We start from the raw sequence: 17,145 nt of genomic DNA, 5'->3' as shown, positions 1-17,145 counted from the left end.
ACAAATTCGGCCTTGGAGAACGACCAAGCATCGAGTCTTTTGGATCCTTTCAGGCTTTGCGTTGTGCATTTTCCCAGTGTTGAAATCAGGTACATATAAATGTCAGGATACCTGATTCCAGGCCACACGTCAGTGTCCGTGGACCACTTGTTCTTTGGTAGCTCGTACGGATCATTGATCATCTGATAATCCATACTTTTCCTGGTCTTGCTGTGTCTACTGCTACACTCCGCCATGGTGAGGGAGGTTTGTTTTGCCACTCAGTCCGACTGAGGGGCGTGTCACGGGGAGGAGTTACGTAAACGCATACCCTCTATAAGTGGGACAGAGCTGGTAGGTGACGGGTTCCACCTAAGATGGCGGTGCGTGGATCTGGTGTGGTATCACAGTTATATACCTCTGAAAAGCACTTACAAATATCTGAGCAGAACTTGTTAAACTTGGGGAAAGACCAAGAGAGGTGGCCCAAGGTGGCCTCTAGTGATTTACATTCTATGATTATGAGCTGTGGACCAGTAGATTGTAATCTCTGGATGTTTGTTTGAAAGACCCATGAATAGAGAACTGTATTAAGCAGGCCGGCTGATGGAAACTGGCTGCTGCAGGAAGAGCAGGAAGTTATAAATGAGGGGTGGGGTGAGAAATTATTTCCATCTAGCCATGTCGAGTCATTGAAATTATTATCTTCAATAAATTTGCTGACCATAGATGACTTAAAGCGGGCGCAGAGTGTTCTGCCAACACATTCTCATTCCAGCTCGTCAAATACCGTCGCTTATTCAGTGACCTACTCGTCTAAATATGGTGCTCTGCTATCATCTTGTTCACGATAATACCAGTGTAATTTTTGATATAAAATATTAATAGGGGTGTAACGGTACACAAAAATCACAGTTCGGTACGTAACTCGGTACACATGTCACGGTTCGTTTTTTTTTTTCGGTACAGTAATGAAAAAAATAGACAACTATTAAATATCTTGTACTTTATTGGTAACCTTATTAAAACATACCACCACAGCAGTTAACTCTTTTTACACAATTTTGAATGAAACAAATATATATAAAATCCTGCTTTTTCACATTGTTTGAATGAAAATAGAAATATAAATTTCTGCTTAAACAATTTACTCAAATAAAATAAAAAGTATAGTGCAGCTGGTCAGCTTTAAAGCCTGCTCAGATTCAGTTTATGGCGTTGGTTATTTCTTTAGCGCGATGGCCAGGGAAACGCTCTTTCTTTTTAAACGACGACGATATCGTAGTTTGCACCAGATTGCTTTTTCTAGTCGTGCCGGTTAACGTTCAAACTCGGGTGGTGTCGCTTTAGATGCGTTAGCATGTTAGACGTGTTTCCAAGTACATACCCAACCGCTGTTCTGCAGTGTCGGCACACTGCTTTTGTCTTGTCAACTTGTTTATTTCCATCTTCGTATTTTACCCTGAAACCAAAGTGTTCCCAAACGGAGGACTTAAGGTTTGCTGGGGGGTCTTCAGGTTCGTCAGGCTCACTTGCCATGTTGCGAGAATGTGCTGCACAAAGTGAAAGCAAAGATTTACGATCGGGCTCGGTCCGTCACTCAATTATGTCCGTCGGGGAACTAGATATTTTAAATGGTTCGGCTCGCAAAAACTGAATTAAAATAAAACAAAATAAAGTAAAATAATATCCTGCGCCCAATAAGTCAGTACAGGGTCGTGCCGAACCGAAAGTCGGTTCGACACAATTACACGTACCGTTACGGCCCTAAATATTAATAATTCATGCAGTGATATTTGTGACATTTCAGCTTGTTGACATACTGACGTGACACTGTTACCCATGGCAACAACAAGCAAGGCTGAAAGTGAGATGATGATGGACTCCTCTGTGGTTCCAAAAAGAGGAGCAGCTTCAGTAGTGTGGAATAAACTGTGGCGTCCTGAATGTTCTCCTTCTCTTAGCGCTCAGAGGGAACTCATTCAGCGGCTCCTCTGGCAGCAGCACAGCGTCACCTGTTCATCTATATATATATATAGATCCCAGGGGACATTTGTTTAAATGTGTAATTAGTGGTAGATTTGATTTAGTTGAACTATTAATACTGCAACAGAATCTGAATCTCACTCCGAGTTACTGCTGTTGTTCACAAACTAAAGAAACGAGAGATCATTTTTCTTTAGTTTTTACTGGATATTTGAAATAAACTGTGAAACTACATCACTGATTTTATTGTGATTTTTTCTTCTTAAATTAATACTAAAATATTTTTTACTAATCTGTCATATCGTCAAAAATACCCTGAAATATCCTGGTATTATTTTAGGGACCGTGTCTACCGTAATATTTTCTGAGACAGTAAATCTCATGCCGCAGCAGCCCTACTTACAGTCCATCTGTTTTCTGTACGCTGTGTGTTGCTGATGGAAGACATGAACCAGACGTGTCACATCAGGTCCTTGATCAGATACTTATCTGCTGTGTTTGCTGTTGGATCTAAGATGCACAGTTTAATGAATGTATAATGGTCCTACATGTGAGGAAGCTGGATTTAGACCATGAAGCAGGTTGAATCAGTGTTACAGTGAGCGGTGTTAATCTGAGGCCGACCATCCTCCAGCCTGTGGAGTTGAACCGTTCTGACTCATGGATGATGACTGGTGGTGGAGGAGGTTGATTGGTTTGGTCCAGATTACATGGACCACTGATTGAGTCACAAGAAAAGTTGAGTGTTTCCTCCATTAAGTGTAATTAGCATCTGTGTGTGTGAGTGTTGTCCTACTTTGAAGCAGAGACGGTGTGTGTGGGCGTCGTCTTCTCTAAAGTTCACTTCCTATACGTCTGCTCAGATTTGAGCTGTTTCTCTGCATAACGAAACTTCAGACGGCGGTTTGTACCTCGTGGCTCCAGATTTCCGTGTTTTAACTCTAATTGACCGCTCGGGCTGATGCAACGCTCGCCAAACCTCATGGGAGGATCCTCCGAGTGAAGCTCAGATCTCATTTACAGCCAGCAGTCATGTTTTAACGTTCACACTCTGAATGTGTGTCTGTGTTCTGCGTCACTGTTAATAAAGTTGGAGATGTAAACCTTTGGCTGGTTACTGCAGGGTCGCTGTGAAGAGGAAGTTTAAATAAAGTTTGAAGGATTTCTTATTTACGTTGAAGCTGAATGGAACCAGACCGATAAATAATGAATGTGTCTTCTGTGTTTTGTTTCAGGAGAGGAGACAGAGGAGGTTCATGTCATCAGAGTTCAACTGACCTCAGCACTGAACAGGTGAGTGGTCAATACTCTCCTCTCTGCCTTCACATCTCCTCTCAGATTTTGATTTTCTAAAGTCCACTTCAGACCAAACACTGATGACGAGACGAGGTGAAACAGACGGCTACTGTCAACGCTCCATTCTGTAAGGTTGTAAAAAGCTGGTGGTTGACAGGAAGTGACCGCCATGAGACGGCATATCATCTCTAGTCAACAACTCTCTGTGCTTCTGATCTGTAACGTTGACAGGAAGTGACCGCCATGAGACGGCGTATCATCTCTAGTCAACGACTCTCTGTGCTTCTGATCTGTAACGTTGACAGGAAGTAACCGCCATGAGACGGCGTATCATCTCTAGTCAACGACTCTCTGTGCTTCGATCTGTAACGTTGACAGGAAGTGACCACCATGAGACGGCGTATCATCTCTAGTCAACAACTCTCTGTGCTTCTGATCTGTAACGTTGACAGGAAGTGACCGCCATGAGACGGCGTATCGTCTCTAGTCAACGACTCTCTGTGCTTCTGATCTGTAACGCTGACAGGAAGTGACCACCATGAGACGGCGTATCGTCTCTAGTCAACGACTCTCTGTGCTTCTGATCTGTAACGTAGACAGGAAGTGACCACCATGAGACGGCGTATCGTCTCTAGTCAACAACTCTCTGTGCTTCTGATCTGTAACGTTGACAGGAAGTGACCACCATGAGACGGCGTATCGTCTCTAGTCAACGACTCTCTGTGCTTCTGATCTGTAACGCTGACAGGAAGTGACCACCATGAGACGGCGTATCATCTCTAGTCAACGACTCTCTGTGCTTCTGATCTGTAACGCTGACAGGAAGTGACCACCATGAGACGGCGATCGCCTCTAGTCAACGACTCTCTGTGCTTCTGATCTGTAACGTTGACAGGAAGTGACCGCCATGAGACGGCGTATCATCTCTAGTCAACGACTCTCTGTGCTTCTGATCTGTAACGTCGACAGGAAGTGACCGCCATGAGACGGCGTATCATCTCTAGTCAACGACTCTCTGTGCTTCTGATCTGTAACGCTGACAGGAAGTGACCACCATGAGACGGCGTATCATCTCTAGTCAACAACTCTCTGTGCTTCTGATCTGTAACGTCGACAGGAAGTGACCGCCATGAGACGGCGTATCATCTCTAGTCAACGACTCTCTGTGCTTCTGATCTGTAACGTCGACAGGAAGTGACCGCCATGAGACGGCGTATCATCTCTAGTCAACGACTCTCTGTGCTTCTGATCTGTAACGTCGACAGGAAGTGACCGCCATGAGACGGCGTATCATCTCTAGTCAACGACTCTCTGTGCTTCTGATCTGTAACGCTGACAGGAAGTGACCATCATGAGATGGCGTATCATCTCTAGTCAACAACTCTCTATTTACGCTCTGATTTTCAAAGCATTTTTTCGGAGTATTTTTATGCCTCCATGTTGGTGACAGCCGTCGCTGGAAGTATTATATTTTTGGGTTGTTCATCCGTCCGTCCGTCCTTCCCATTCCCGTGAATACAATATCTCAAGAATGCCATGGGGGAATTTAAAAACATTTGGCACAAACGTCCGCTTGGACTCAAACATGAACTGATTAGATTTTAGTGGTCATACTGTAGGTCAAAGGTCATTGTGACCTTGCATCCATCTCATTCTTGTAAACACGATATTTCAAGAACACTTTAAGTGAATTTCTTTAAATTTGGCACAAACGTCGACTTGGACTGAAGAATAAGTTGTTTTCCTCTGATGTTAGTCAGTTACCTTGTGTGATGATGAAACCATCGTGCAGAGATCATCACAGATTAAAGCTTAATACACAAGAAACTGCACAAATTTAAACAATTATTATTCAGCTTATTTAATATCATATTGTCCCTTAAATGTGCATCTGAGTCCATCCAACAACATCTTCCCTCTGGTCAGTTTTCTGTAGTGTAATGAGGATCTGAGCCTCGCGGGGCCGTTCGCATGGTGTGTTGTTTTATTGTTAAACTCGTCCTGCTTCTCTTCCTATAGGCTGCGTCATATAAAATTCCCATAAAACCAGTTCATTAAACTGGAGCTGCTGTGTCAACACATAACATCGCAGAACTGTTACCTAATTATTTGGCCTCATAACACACACACACACACACACACACACACACACACTGTACTTCTCTGCTTTGTGTGTGTGTGTGTGTGTGTGTGTGTGTGTGTGCGTATGTGTGTGTGTGTATATAAACACATGGGAGGCTGTCTGGCTGATAAAGAGCAAACAGGAAGGAGAGTCTGATAATTCCACTGATACAGGAAGTAGTTCTGCCGTAATAATAATAAAGCTTTTATTGAACTGTGTTGATGTTTATCACAAACCGCCTTCAGAACAATTGCCGGCTGAATATTAATATTTAACAGTGTAAACAGTGTTACTGTGTGTGTCTGCTGTTTCCTGCAGTGAGCTGTTTGAACTGGGAAGTGTCCAGTCAGCAGGTTTACTTTGAACTGGTGGGGATCCAGTCACAGTTTGGGCTGAGGATTAAATCCTGATGCTGAAGGTCTGGTTAGATTTAACATCGACTTCTCACATCAGACAGCTCTTTATTTAAATCAGGGCTGAACAGTAATGATAACTTGTTTCTGCCTCTGCTTTATGTTTTTGGGTTGTTCGTCCGTACGTCTCTTCCTTGTGAATCTCAAGAACACCTTGAGGGAATTTCTTCAAGTACAAACACTCACTTGGACTCAACATGAACTGATTAGTTTTTGTTGGTCAAAGGTCAAGGTCATTGTGACCTTGGCTGTCTCATTCTCATGAACACATTATCCTAAGAAGAGACTGAGGGAATTTCTTAGTTTTTGGACTGGACCAGTCACAGAGGCAGGTGGATAAAAAGGTATAAAAGAGCTCTGGAAAAGCTTTAAAGTCACCCTTAACTTTATTATCAGATCATTTTGTCAAATGTTGGTTTTGTTCCTGAGGTTAAATTATTCTAAAATGTTCGAACGTGGTTGGTTTTAATGGATGTTTGTTAGTATTTGCGTATTAAACTATCACCTTAACAGCACCGTGAAGGTAAAATACCCATCAGCCACAGTCCTGCTTCCTCCTGAAGCCTGGTCTCTATCCACTATGTGATGTTGGGCTGCTGTCCCATCAGCTGTCTACCCATGTTAAGTCATTAAAACATTATTGAAATCAGTATCCTCAGCTGACCATAGATGACATCTCAGGGTTTTCCCTGCCTATCTAAGACAAAGGTGGGCCGCCTGGGTGATTTTGGCCGCTGCCTTGGTTAAAGCGTGTGTGTGTGTGTGTGCATGGGGGCATTCAGATTTAGCGTCTTTTGCGCTCACAACCCAAAGCGACGCCGTAGCGGCACGCATTCAATGCGACACACTTGTTTTTTCGTCTGGCGCACAGCTCCACGGACCTGCCTCTCCCTCCGCTGTTGTGTCAGACCCTGCTTCCCCCTCGGGTTGTGTCTCTCCTACTATTTCCCACGGAGCTCTGCCCCGTTTGAAAGGCGAAGGAAGACGAAAAACATCGCCTCTGAGATGTAGAATGTGTATTATAGAAGAGAAACACATATTTCAGGGCCGCTGACTTGTATCATCAGAACAGACATGTCCTGTGATTTTCAGCCTCCTTTCATATTTAACACAGGGGGGACAATACCTGACAGTAATATTCTCAGCTGTCAGGATGTGCCTGCTGTAAAGGGTAAATATAATCAGAGAAGGCTGAAAATCACAGGCCTTTGCCACCTTAATCTTGAAAAAACCCAGGGCTCTTGAACCCCATCAACATCAGTTTTGGATGTTCAGGGAAGGCGTGGCAGTTTATGCCTGCTACATGCAATGTCTGTTTTCAAAATACACTTCAGTTTTCACAGGAAATGTGAAGTTTGTGCTTGTTAAATATCTTTTTCAAAATAAAGTCAGACCTTAGAAGGAGAAAAAGCCTTTGTTTTCAGGGTGACTTCCTGTGGTTTAGGAAACAGAAGAATGTGGTTAGGTTTAGAGTAGTCTCGCCACCAGTCAATCAGAGATCTCCGCCTTCTGATAGTCTGGGGACACTCCTTTCTAAAGTGTGTTTAACACACCGGCGAAAACGGCCGGCAACAAAGCAACGCCTCTTGCATTTTTGAAAAGGACACGCCTTCTCGGAAACGTGCGCTCCCCCTTTTCTCGTCCGCAAGGAAACAAACACACAGAGAGCTTGAAAATGGATGCTGAGAGATTTAACTCCGTTTTATCAAACGTGTGCTCATCCGTGAAGAAAATATTTTCCAGCGGATGTCTTAGTTACAACATGATTGAGCTAACTGGAGTAGTTTCATGTGGTATCCGACAACGGGAGGCTTTTAACAGATGACGTCCTGATGTTAGCTTTGCTGCTAGAGTTAGCTGTCCCTGTCAGCTGCAGCCACTGATGCTTTCTAGACATCGTGATTTCCTAAAACTGAATAAATACCACACATAGCAACACAAAACTGCTTTGCTAGCTCAATCATGTTGTAACTAAGATATCCGCTGGAAAAGATATTTTTTTCACGGACCGTTTAATGAGTTATTACCTATTACAGACACCGCTAACGGCTAACAGGGCTAACAGCTAACGGTTAGCCCAGCTAAACGTGCACACACAAAATAGTAATGTTTGTTCAATCATTGTGTTTATAGACTTTACAAACATCAGATTAGTCCAAACGGTGATACAGTGATGTGAAAAATGTGATATACAGGCTATATATATATATATAGCTAAAAGCTCTGCTGGTTTTCTACCCGAAGTATTTGTAAACAACAAGGCGATTGCCTCTATAGTCCGGCCGGACGGATGAGTCATGGCCTTGTAAAAGATTATGTTTGTTTCTTTTAGTTGGCGAGAATGTGTCGCCGCAAACGCGACAAACATCCACTGAACTTTGACGGCGTTTTCTGTGAGCACAGCTGAGCCATTTTGTACCGCTACACGTGTTTCTAGTGGGACTATGTTTGCAAGCACAAGAGTTCAGCGAGCCACCGAAGGACCGCCCTGCAGATTTACTATTGGTTCTGCAACGCAGGGAGTTTTTTTACACTCTGAAATTGTATCTGCCCATCTAAACACAAAATCAGGGAGAAAGTCATCAGTCTTTAGTTAAGCAAAGTGTCTAAAGACTGACTTGTGAGTCTAGGTTTAGAGAAAACATCATGTTTGCCTTAAAGAAAGTCCGGTTGTCACTTATGTTATGTCATATGACATGTGTCAGCGTAGCCAACCTGGTCTCACTTAGAAGTTGTTGAATACCAGCGCCTGGTCAGTGACTTCCAGTGTCAGACACCGACACAAAAAGCTGACCTTCATGAAAGAAACGTGTTGATATCTTTGGCGTGGCTCTGACACGGTGGTCCTACGTCACACAGTCAGAGAGGTTAAAGGATGGTCGTCGTCACGGTCTGTGATCAAAGACAGTCTGGGATCAAATTCTGACAGTGTGGCTGCTGTCACCACCTACGTCTACTGACCAACCAATAGAAATGCAGCATTAAATACGCACTGATCAGCACCACGATGCTAAATGCTAATAGATGTTAATAAATACACTTTGAGCTCTCGTTGCAAAACTGGCCTCTTTTCCCGCCCAGGACCTCATCCACATTCTCCTCCTCTTCTTCAACACATAAATGCCGCTGTAGAAGGGCTTGATTTATTTTTTCATTTTTCTCTGACCTCTACAGCGGCGTAGACGGGTGGTGCACGCTGATGAGGTTTTGGTCTTGCATACTGACGTCAATGGACGAATGTCGTAGCCTATGATTCAGTCAGCGCTGTCAGAATGTGACGTTCTGTGAAGTCCATTTTTATCATACATGAGTTTAAGTGTTATTTTCCATCCATCCAGCGTGCACTGTACGTACCTACATAAGTAGTTTCATATTTTCTGAGACAAAGTTTTGACAAACACGTCTTAAATCTCAGTGCACAGACAGACAGACAGACAGACACACACACACACACACACACACACTGAGCTTCTCCCACCTTCCTGTGGGAGGTGTTGCAGGAAAACTGAGGTTTATTTTGCAGGAGGAAGTGGAGTGTGTTTGCATCTTTGTGTGTCCGTGTGGGTGTTTGTGTGTCTCAGAGGGGAGCTGCAGCTGTGAAGGCTGGCTCCAAAAATGTGAACTCCACTCGCACACTCAACACACCAGAGACGACTGTCAGTATTACTGTCAACACGTGTAACAACAGTTCCTCTGCTGCTCCAGAACACTCTCTCCCATTTTAAAGGCTCAGATCCAGACAGAGTGTCACAGCTTTAAGGCGTCATCTGTGAACACACACACTGCTGTGGACAGATTATTTGGTCCAGCACACAGAGAAGACTCAAACTGAATTATTGCAGATTTACAGGAAGACTGAACGCGACTTGAGAGCTTCTCAAATCATCACCTGCACAGGAGCTTTTTCCTCCTACGTTTGTTATGATCTGCAGAGAATTAGTGGGATGCTGGAGCTGTTGTCACACGCTGGCATTATGACAGTAATTATTAAAGGGACAGTTCAGAGTTTTTGAAGTAGGGTTGTGTGAGGTACTGATCCAGAGTCAGTGTGTTACCCACAGTACATGTCAGTCAGCAGGCTGGAGTCCAACATGGAAGCTCAGCAATGTACTGCTGTGGACGGGTCAGCAACAAAATGTAGTTTAGCCACCTTTAAAAAAGCCCCAGCTGAGGAAAATCAATATCATTTAGTGTACACTGTACTGAGAGTATTTCCACAGCTTTAATATCAGACTGTGATTTCCAACTGGAAATTGAAGTCATTATATTGATGTCTTCAGAGCCAGACTCCACTGAGAGAGAGCGATTTAACGTCACTGAACACAGAAGCTGCTTTTGCACTGCGTCGGATACCCACTGTGGAAAGGGTTAAAATATTTACATATATAGATACATGGGTGGGCAGCAGCTGAAACCAAACATATACTTTTTACTCTCCAGAATAAAACAAATAAAAAGATATGCAGTGTATGTGTAATATTTTGACATCTACGCTCACTGGCCACTTTATTAGGGACACCTTGCTCGTACCAGGTGGGACCCCCTTTTGATTAGTTGTTTGGTCTTTGGTCTGTCAGAAAATTGTGAAAAATGTCAATCAGCCCAACATGACATGCTCAGATGTCTTGGTTTGTCCACAACCCAAATATATTCAGTTTACTGTCACAGAGGAGGAAAGAAACCAGAAAATATTCACTTCTAAGAAGCTGAAATAAACATTTTGACTTACTTTTTAATAATTGCTGCTGTCATGAGCATTGACATAAAGGGTTAAATAAACACACTGAACTGGACTGAAGCAGCTGAGCAACAACTGATAATCAGTGATGAAGCTTTTGTGCATGAGGACGACCACAAATGAATTATAACACCCCAAACACCAAAACTAAAAACACAACAATCCTCCATAAAACCAAACCTGTTCCAAACCCTGAGATGCAGCTCCAGTCTCTGCTCATCCACCTGATGTTTTAAAACCTCTAATATCCCGTCATTATTCCACCGCAGAGCTTCATGTTTGCACAGGCCTCATTTAACCAAAAGCGTTCTCAGTTTCCTCTGAGCTCCAAATTTTCCCTGCAGGAGTGATTGTGTTTCTCCGAGACTGACTGACTGTCAAAAGAAAGCAGTGGTGTTCGTGCTGCGTCCAGCAGAGACAGATGAACGACACCATTCCTGGTTAGACTGATGTGAAATCCAAAATATTCTGAATTGATTAAAGTCTTCAGCCGCAGACAGCCGACAGAAGCCTTTCTACATATCAATGATTATTATGTTTCATAACAACTGGGATCTTATTTTGAAGTTTAAGTAATTATTTTTATTAGTTCTGATAACTCAACAAAATGATTACAGAAAACTGTGAAAACTGCATCAGTATCTACATCGATCCAAATAAGACGACGCACCCTTTTTCAAGACTTTTTTGGAAAGAGACTTTTTGATGAACATCTCATCAGGCTAGTTTCTGGGTTTGTGTCTGTGATGCTGTTAGACTGAAGGTGAGTCCTCATCGTTTCTCTTTTAAAAGTAAAATATGACTCACTGTTATTCGGCCAACATTGGTCCCGTGTTGAGAATGTCACAGAAACAATGCTTCACCTTAGAACTGTAATCTGACACAACTCACTGGGTGTGGTTACATGATGGCTTCTCATTCGGAATGAAATAAATCTGAATGAAATCACTCTGAATTAAAGGCTTTCCAGGTAGTTTACATGGGAAATATTCATTCTGAATGAGGGTTTACACGGAGATCAGTTTAATCGCCTTTATTCAGGTCTGCGCAAGGTTTGGGGCAGGGAAGGTTTCTGATTGGATAGGGGGCGGGGCGGATGTTACGTGTTTACGTTTACTGGAAGAAAACACTGTAGTCCTCGCTCCGGATAACAAGATGCTTGACGACGCCGTTCTTAGTGCCTTTTTTGGGCTTGTTTTGCTTATATTCTTGAAGCAGCAGTACGACAACAACCTTGTTCTGCTAATGCTTCGTCTGTTGAGGAGGAGAAGGGAGGCAGAAGGTCGAAGAAGGGAGACAGAAGACCGTGCTTTTAGAAGCTGCCATCTTGTCGCGTGCGCGCTATATACGTCATGGCACCACAAGGGCAAGGAAACGAGCATGTGCAGAAAGACTGGAATGAACTTAAAGAGGAATGAGTGTATACAAGTGCGAGAAATTCTTTCATTGGGAATTAGAAACGGAATATTCCAGCCCCTTACATCGGATTGAATTTTTAGTCACATTGGCCATTTTCATTCTGAATTAGGTGTTTACAAGATCACTGTTAATAGGAATGAACTTTCGTTCTGAATGAAAAGGGAATTAAACTGTGCATGGAAACGCACTCAATTAGTGAATGTAGAGTCTGTAGGCAAACCCCGGAGATCTTGCCTCCAGAAGAAGAGCGGAAGAGCCCTGGTTTCCGGTTGTAGGCTGTTTGTAGTCCGTGTGATATTGACCAATCACGTTAGAGCCGGCTGCAGTTGTTGCCGGGTAAACGGTCTGTGCGGTGAACTAACGAGGCGGAACATAATTAGTGTCACTGCAAACTCTGAATCCATCGCAATGGTTCAGCATATTTACTTATAAATAAATGGAAGTCGGAAACGGAAATTCGCCTCCTCCGCCCAAATCAAACCGGAATGCCAAAAAATTGGGGGTCTGCCCCCAGAGGCTGTATCACCGTCTGCCGTAAGTCAGATGCCAAATACAGCCGATGGGTTCCGAGAATGCCACTCAGTAACATAGTATGAGGTGTTTTTTAAGCTATATGCATTTTTGGACTTATGTTTATATTGTATATATATTATATATTATATTTAGAAAACAAAAAGGTTCATGTCATTTATGCCATTTTGAACATCAAACTTTGAAGCTCCAAACGAAGACCAGATCGATGTTGAATCAGATCTGCCTCCAGGGCCTGGGTCCAAACACAACGTGCTCCCCGTGATCCTGTGGACGCCGCCATTGTTGTTGTTGTTGCTCGCCGGCTTGTCAGTGTTGTCAGATCTTGGGAGAGAAATAAGCAACCAGGGCTCTGGAAACAAGCCCAAAAGAAGCGACTATCAGGCATTTAAATAACTGATTAGACGGATATATATAGAGGAAGGTGATGTTTAGAAACAAGCCCAAAGTTGTGGCTAATAAGCGGACCTGGCAACCCTGCGGCTCGTCCTCCTCACATTTCTTCTGTCCTCCTGCGTGCTGACGTGGGACGTATCCCGCCTCTCATTGGCTGATGCTCTTTGTCAGTCGTGTCACACTTCTCCAGTTTTTTAGCGTGCCAGATATCCAGTCCCAGTCACAGACGAGGGGGCGACTTGCTCGTAGGCTTGTTCACACATGAGGACTCGTCGTGGCAGACTATCTGCCGACTCACCTCCGACCCAAGGTGGCTCTCAAGATCCTCTGTGACGTCAAAATCGCGGTGAAAATCGTGCAATGTGAACTAGGCTTTAGACAAAAGTTTTAATCAGCTTAAAATACTGTAAATGATCTTGTAGGTCCTTTGAAACACTCAGTTATTTGGTGTGGATTGTATTTCTCTGCACCGTTAGCTGGAGCTCCAGAGCTTCACAGAGATGATGTCTCACACAAAATATTTACAGAGAGTCACATTAAATCTCAGACTGTGTTCCAGTGTGACGCACAGCGCATACATGACAGACCTGACTTCAAGCACCTCATTACTCCTTAATATATACTGGATATAGTCTGAATATTGTATCAAATATATATAATTTAGATTATCATTGAATGATGTATGAAGCGACTGTATGTGAATTCAGACAGAGCGATGCCGGAGGTGACAGATGCATGGAGAATAAATACATCAAGAATTAGACAGGGCCCAGCAGGAGGAGGCTGACAGATGAATGGACGGAGGTAAAGGAAGTGTGTATATACGTACGTTTGGACTCGTCTAATGATTTGAATGTATCAGGTTCGTACAATGACAGGTTGATTACGTTGGCCTTTGCGGTGGCGAATGTGATCGTGTGTGTCGCTCCCAAGAACTCGTCCCTGTCTGTAAATGTGCTGATGCACTTCTTCTTCAGCGGGAGAAAAAAAGTGATCTCTGTCTCTTATCTCGCCTCCTTTATTATATCCCAGCATTCAGAGGGCTACAGCATGAGATGAGAGAATCAGTTTGTATTGAACATGGCTGAATGCAGTGCTGATGAAAGCTCATGCTGATAATAGCTTTTTCATTATGTCCTTAGCCGGGCTTGGCATTTCATTTTCTGTAGCAGAGAGAGAGAAGTTCAGCTGCTGCTGCTGCTGCCGGAGTCTGTTCACCAGAGTTCGATTGTGTGTTTGGGAATATTATTTTTTGTATTGCATTTCTGCTCAACTAAGCTCTGTGGGGAGAGAAGGAGCGTGAGGTGTGAGGGATTATTTCACCCCTAAAAATAGACGTCTGCGATTAAGGAAAATCCAAATGAATCTGCTGATATTTTACCCTGTGACCATGTGGCTGCTTACACTGTTGTGTAATTGATACGACAACCGTCATCAGCTGTGATTTCACCGTTTAATTTCCGCTAAATGAGGGTTATTATGTAGTTAGTGGGCAGATCCATGACAGATTGAGATTTTAAGAAGATGGATGATGAGACTTGATGGAACTTGATGATTTTTAGCCACGCTGGAAGTGTGTACACCATGAAATAGCAGCAGAGACACCAGCATGTTACTGTAATTTTATGGTGCAGTTACTGTAATTCCATCCATCCATCCATCCTGAGGTGTTCCCAGACCAGATGAGATCTATAATCCCTCCAGTGTGTTCTGGGTCTGCCCCGGGGCCTCCTACCAGCTGGACCAGGAGGATCCTGATCAGATGTTGAACCACCTCAACATGAAGGAGCAGCGGCTCTACTCCGAGCTCCCTCCAGATGTCTGACTCCTCCCCCTATCTCTAAGGCTGAGCCCAGACACCCTACAGAGGAAACTCATTTCAGACGCTTGTATCTGTGATAGGGGTGTGCGATATGGACAAAAAACAATATCTTGATATTTTGGGGGATTTTGACAATAACGATAATTAGACAATATTCTTTTAAATATGTGGTTTTTTTTAACAGCCTGAGTTATAGCTCATTAATTGTTTCTCATGGATGATATTAATGGACACAATGTTCTTAACATTTCTTGCTGCTTTTTGACCTGCTCGCTCTGTTTGACTCTGGTGACGGCCTTTTGTAGCGTCAATTGCGGGTCCATTTGCAACTGTTCAGATAGGTGTTTGTCCCGCAGACTCACCACAAGCCTGTCCCTCACCATCTCATCATATAGAGCCCCATAACCGCAGTGCTCCACCAGGCAGCGCAGCGCCATAATGAAACTGTCGGCCATCTCGCCCGTTTCTTGATGCCGCTGATTAAACTTTGCTTTCTCAAAGATCACATTCCTGTGATTCCCTTCTGCTTGCGTCTCCAGTCCAGAAGCAATGCGGAATCTGTCGAAGTGTTTAATCCATTTAGGCCAGTCTTCAGCCTTGAAGGTGAACTTTACCGGCGGGGAGACTTGAAACTTTGCCATGTTGCTGCTTCGTTCAGCTAACTGTGGCTAGGCTAGGTAGCTCCGTAGACGGTCTTCCAGTGCTGCAAACCTTCCCTAAAACTAGACACTTTTGCGTGTCGCTATATGCAGACTAAGTCACTAGTACTGTCGCTCACGTCGGACTTTACTTCTGACACCATGTTCAGTTATTTATTGCTATAACCGCAAACCACTCATGAACCACGCAGGCTTCAGGTTCTTGAGCAACCCTTTAATTGTTCCCCTGCAACACAATACAGCATGACCTTAGTTCCCACCTGACAGGCTGGGACCTATCACTACAGTTGACCCACGTCTTCCGAAGTTGCTGGAGCATCCGTGGGTGGTGTTGCCATGTTGTCTCGCTAATGTTTGTTTAGCAGCAGGCTGACCTGCCGGGAAGGTACCAGTGAGAGATCATGTGACCACCTAGGCGTACTGCGGCGTGCTGCTGCATGCAAATTACGTAATTCTTGTTCAGTGAACGTGTGGGGTTTCAACCTGGTTTCAACGTGTGTTTTCAGTTGTTTTTGTGAAGTCATTTGCATACTCGATAACGTAAATTTGCACATTGTTAAAACAACAATGACGATGTTATCGTTAACGATATATATCGCCCACCCCTAATCTGTGACCTCATTCTTTCAGTCACTACCCAGAGCTCATGACCGTAGGTGACTGTTGACTGTTGAATCGAAAGCTTTGCCTTCTGGCTCAGCTCCCTCTTCACCAGCATACATTCTGCATCACTGCAGACGCCACACCAATCTGCCGATCCATCTCACGCTCCATTCTGCCCTCACTGTGAACAAGACCCTGAGATACCTGACCTCCTTCTCTTGAGGCAGTAACTCTCTCCCAACCCAGAGGGAACAATCCACCGTTCTCCAGCAGAGAACCATGACCTCAGATTTGGAGGTGTTGACTCCCATCCTGACCACGTCACACTCAAACCGCCCCAGAGACGCATAGAGCAGAGATGCAATTCTGAGGTCCCCAAATTGGACCTCTTCTTCCACGTGGCTGCACCTCGAGATCCTGTCCATGAGTATCACAAACAAGACCAGAGACAAGGGACAACCCTGCTGCTGTAATGTACTTAAAAGGATATTACAATATATTAGATTCCAAAATGACTGTAGGTGGGTTTCACAGTCTGCATATAGTAATCTCTCTGCCCGCATGTCACTGTTATTTCACGGTGCATCTACTGTAATTTATTTCTGCAGTATATGAGTGAGGCTGTTGTCAAGCAGTGTGCCAGAACCAATGGGGAGTAATTATGATAATAGCGAGGGCTACAGACAAGATAGACGCTGCTCTCGAGGTTGTCTTCTCAATGTCTCCTGACTCCACAGTTTGTTTTACTTTACTCCGCTCCTCTCTGAAAACCCCGGCACAACTGGTCGCAGCTACACATTAGTGTGGAGTTAAAGTGACGTTAGATTCAGGCAGATACGTTGGTCTCTCGTGGTTGGTTGGGGAAAATCCAATGCTCCTCCCCCATAGTAATTTGAGTATTTCAGACTGAAGATGGAAACAGAGTTGATGATTCTGATTCTGATGAGTCTGATATCAGTAGAGGTGAGAGGATGAAATGCCTCGCAGGAAGTTAGCTTCCAGTAGTATGTCATTTGCCAACTTGTTAGTACGCAGTAATGGAGCTAGATGACGTATTGCATCACTGCAGAAGTTAATGGCACCTTAATTTATTTGCTGGACGGCCCTGCTGTGTCTGTCACTGGACCCTGAACACCTCCACCTCTCTGAGAGAATGAAGAGGATGCTTCTTTTCCTGTGGT

General features: G+C 43.9%; 1 protein-coding gene across 1 annotated transcript in view; it reads left to right on the top strand.

Moving 5' to 3' along the window:
• Positions 1-17,145, top strand: part of LOC125883246 (plexin-B2-like) — a 259,257-nt gene that overhangs the window by 79,784 nt on the left and 162,328 nt on the right. Inside the window, exon 2 of the mRNA XM_049567498.1 lies at positions 3,201-3,258. The gene's annotated coding sequence lies outside the window, so the exon portion shown is untranslated. The remainder of the gene's footprint in view (positions 1-3,200; positions 3,259-17,145) is intronic.

The sequence above is a fragment of the Epinephelus fuscoguttatus genome, linkage group LG22 (assembly GCF_011397635.1).
Source record: "Epinephelus fuscoguttatus linkage group LG22, E.fuscoguttatus.final_Chr_v1".
In the NCBI taxonomy this organism is placed as follows: Eukaryota; Metazoa; Chordata; class Actinopteri; order Perciformes; family Serranidae; genus Epinephelus; species Epinephelus fuscoguttatus.
This window is presented reverse-complemented; position numbering and strand designations above follow the sequence as displayed.